This window comes from Podarcis gaigeae, assembly GCF_964106915.1.
Source record: "Podarcis gaigeae genome assembly, chromosome: 1".
NCBI lineage: Eukaryota > Metazoa > Chordata > Lepidosauria > Squamata > Lacertidae > Podarcis > Podarcis gaigeae.
The window spans coordinates 7,929,558-7,933,737 of NC_139678.1; the positions used below are offsets into that span (position 1 = coordinate 7,929,558).

The following is a 4,180-nucleotide window of genomic DNA, read 5'->3' on the forward strand; positions in this document are numbered from 1 at the left end:
TTGGGTTGTTCCGGGTAAATCCCCTTTGTTCCCTTTTAAAAACAATAATGACACAACAGTCTTCTTTTAGAAAGTAGTGATAAGGTTTACTTACATTCAATTCACAGTATGGTCCTGAAGGCAGGCTTTAGCTTTCAGTTACAGTTACACAGAAAAGTGTGGGTTCCTCCTCTTGTGAGGGATGAGCCCATGTGCTGCTGGCTGAGAGCCAGCAGACAGCAAAAGAGCAAGAGAGGAAGATGGCTGCATGACTGGCCCTTTCGTAGGGTCTGCCAGGGTCACACCCATCTACACGCAGGAGGAGGGTGCTCCAGACCAGGTGTGACAGGAAGTTCTCCTGGCTGGAGCAACATTCCCCTGTATGTCCACTCTGGGCAAACAGGAAATGTTGTATTTGACTGCTTATGTTACATCCCACAGAGTGTGCAATGCTGGTAACGTGAGTGTATCCTAGAAGACGCGCGTCCCAGTTTTGGGTCAGGAAAAGTTGGATGGCATGGACACTGGCCAATAGGTTGATGACTCTTGCCACGAAGTGCCCCAAAGCTGCCCTCCTGCATCTGGAACCAGGACATCGCTCAAAACGATAGCCTGGTTTCTGGTTAGGTTCCAGCCCTGCCCTTTCCCACAAGTCACCATTTCCACGGCTTTCTCGCTTCCAGCGGTGGAGGCTCTGCAATTTGCTCCATGATTTCAGTGCCATTTTGTTATTACAGATGAAATTTGGTCATTAAGGGCTTAATTCCAAAATCATGACCACATTCTGCATTCGTCCCTGAACATTGCTTTTAAAAATAATAATAATAATACAGTACTAAAATCTCCTGCTTCCTTAGTTATTATTGCTAAAATGATATCTTAGCACAGTAACACCACACACACTTTCTCTTGGGCATCTATGCCTTGCTCTCACTCGCATCGTTGGTTTTTGCCATCACGCCTCTTCTGATGCCAACGATGCCTTATACAAATAAGCATCTTTATGAGGTTTGCAAAGCTCCAGATTTGGAAGCGAAGAAATTGGGGTGGAAAAATGAACCAACACTTTTTCTGTGCTATGGAGAGCAGATTTATAGCAGGTCGCCTGCAGCCCAGCTGGTGCCTTACCACCACTGCCAACAGTGCTTGCAATAATAATCGTCATGGGCATGGCTATACTGTAGCTCAGGGCAAGAGTTTCTGCTTTGCAGGCAGAAGGTCGCAGGTTCAATCCCCGGCATTTCAGATCCCTGCCTGAAACCCTCGCAAATCCCTGCCAGTCCGTGTAGAGCAGGGGTGCCCAAACCATTTTTCAAAGAGGGCCAGATTTGATGAAGTGAACATGTGTGAGGGCCGACCAAACTTATTGAGCTTTTTGGGGGGCTGAAGTTGTGATATCTGGGTGCCGGGATATGTCCACCATCTGGAGGTGCATGCCTGGGGATCCTTAGAGCTGGACTGTTTTCACACACTAGCAACATACCCTGTAGAATTCTCTCTGTTATATTTTATCTAAACAATCAGAATGTATTTCAGGAACCCCAAAGTCATATTGAAAAGTGGCAACTAGACATTCTGTCTTGGTGACTGTAACCCCTGGTTTAAGGAGCCATTTGACAACTAGTTTATTTATCAGAATTTCTAATTCTGCAGGCACTGTCCGTAGACCAGGGGTGCCCAAACTTTTTTCAAAGACGGGCCAGATTTGATGAAGTGAACATGTGTGAGGGCCGACCAGAGTTGTTGTTGAGCTTTTCTTATGATTGAAGTTACTGAGCTTTTTTTAGGATTTTACCCCAGAACATATACTGCCAGGGGGGCTGGATTAAATTGACTGGCGGGCCAGATTAGGCCCCCGAAACAGACTTTGGACATGCCTGGTGTAGACGATAGTGAGCTTTCCATTGATGTGTAGATCATGAGTTTCCCTTAAACATTTAATTGTTGACAGCTGTCTGTCTCGGGAAACAATGGAGTTTCAATGGAGTGTGCCTTTGGGGGTGAAGTCAAACCGTTGGAGAGTTACAGCATCTGCTACGGCTGAGGAGACCATCATATATTATGTTCACTGCTTTGCACATCCCAACCAAAGCATTGATAGCCTGTCAGAAATCAATACAGAGCATCTGTCTAATGGTCTGATGTGGCGCTGCCTTTCGTCTTCTTCTGGGAAAGCGAAGACTGATTCAGCCCCAGTGGTGAGGAATGTGGGGGGCAGGAGGATGAAAGGCCAACTTGTCCTAATATGTGTAATGTTTTCGCAGAGTCGCCTCGTTTCCTACCCCTGATGTAATCAAGGGCTCTGTGCCTTCATGAAGTAAGAGCTCTCTGGGGGCGCATAACGTGAACCTTTGCAGCTTGCGCCACTGGAACATAAATTCCTGCCCGGTGACATATATGATGCCACTTCTCCCTTCTGAGTCCCACCTTGCCATCTGCTCAAGATCTCCAGCACTCCCCGCTCTGAAATGAAATTTCCCATGCGCAACCGCTTTCTGCATCCAGAAACGTCTTCCTGCAAGCCAGGAGTCACTTCTGAGCCTTTTGGCAGGGATAGGCTGCAAAAGGCTTTGGGGAAACGAAATGGGTTGGCTTTTGGCGGCTAGGAATAGGGGTGCACTAGGGTTCCAGTTGTCAAATGTTATGGGCTCAGGGTTGGAAGTGGAGGTGATGCTCACCTTGGGGTTCCTGCTTAAAACAGAAACCATGCCTTCAGTTCCATCATATGCGTTTCACCACTCCTTGGCCCCGCACAATGTGCTCCTTTTAATAAAAATTACAAGGGGAAATGAAGAGTGACGTTACTGCTTTGGGGTGGTCAATGTAGTGTTTACTTTTGGACTTAATCCACAGAAGGTTCTGTATGCAGGGGAATATAAGGCCATTGCTTAACGGCAGTGGTGAAGCTGCATGCTCTGGCACCGGGGGCAGAGAGCAGGTGGGGGCGTGGTGTGCCACCTGCGGGTGTGTGCCCTGGGGGCATGGTGCCCAGCGTGGTGTGGGTGCACAGCGCATGTCCGGGGGGGCAGCCGCAATGGTATCCCTCTCGCCGATGGTGCTGTGGGCGGTACGCTCCCCCCGCCCCCCTGTCCTTCCACCAGTGCTTAACAGAACCATCTGGGTCCATGCTGGCTCCTCTGACTGAGAATAATTCTCCAGAGTTCTGGGCCTGCTTGCTAACTGACGGAGACACCAAGGCAAATGGGCAATTCATCTGACCTGGTATAAGAACATAAGAAAATCTCTGTAGCCGGATCAGGCCAGTGGCTCATTTAGTCCACCATCCCATTCCCACAGTGGCCAACCAGATGTTTAGTATAATTGTTTAACACAGCATAGTTGTTTCCATTGAAATGGAAAATAACTCCGTATGTGCACTGCTAAGAGCATAGTATGGAAACTTCCACGACAGAGTTGCAGAGAGCCTAACGTTAATGATGGGCTGTTAATGTATCTCTGCTGCTGTCTCGAGGTGTTTAACTTAGATCACATGAGGCATTCAGTTGCAAGTCTCCCTTCTGGGTGTGTGGGTTAGTCTTTGTTCTGAAAGCAATCGAAGAGGAAGAACTGCTAATGATTCTCTTCAGGGGAAAACAGCCTCGGGCCAATAGAGGCTGTTTGCAGGAGAGTCTTTAGCTCTCGGTAGAAGAAATTCATATTTCTAAGATACTTTACCTGTGCTGGGACCAGCACATGATATTATGCAACTATCTGGGTGTAACATTCTTTGTTTTGTGTCTGTTTTGGAGCAAGTTCTGCTAGTAAAGCTTTTGAACCATATTTTTGGACTAGACAATTTTTATTTCAAGAGGAGTCAGTTTTTATTCATCCTATTGCTTCCAAATGTGCATATTAATACCCGCAATAGATGTCTATATGGGAAGCCTATGGGCCTCAACGCATGATCACCCTCACCTCCTGAGGTTTACAGCAACTGATAATCAGAAACATTGCCGCTTCTGACAGAGGAGCTGCAATGAAGCGTCCTCTGTCCCTAAGGATGCTTAAAGCACCCTGCCTTTTCCCGAAACTAGTTCCACTCTAGAGAAACACCCTCACACGACAGCATCATGTTACCCTAGCACCCTTCCAAGTCAACTCTTATTCCCCCCCCCCGTTTGCAACCGATACCAATATTTCACACTTTTGTGTGCCTCTGCTCATCATTAGAAACTGCATGCTGAATAATTATAAGCATATT

General features: G+C 47.2%; 1 long non-coding RNA gene across 1 annotated transcript; it reads left to right on the plus strand.

Moving 5' to 3' along the window:
* The first annotated feature begins 3,060 nt into the window (after positions 1-3,060).
* On the plus strand, positions 3,061-3,631 carry LOC310839849. Its single transcript, XR_014561684.1, has 2 exons — positions 3,061-3,289; positions 3,392-3,631. It is a non-coding gene; the product is annotated as an uncharacterized lncRNA (long non-coding RNA).
* Positions 3,632-4,180: the final 549 nt, after the last annotated feature.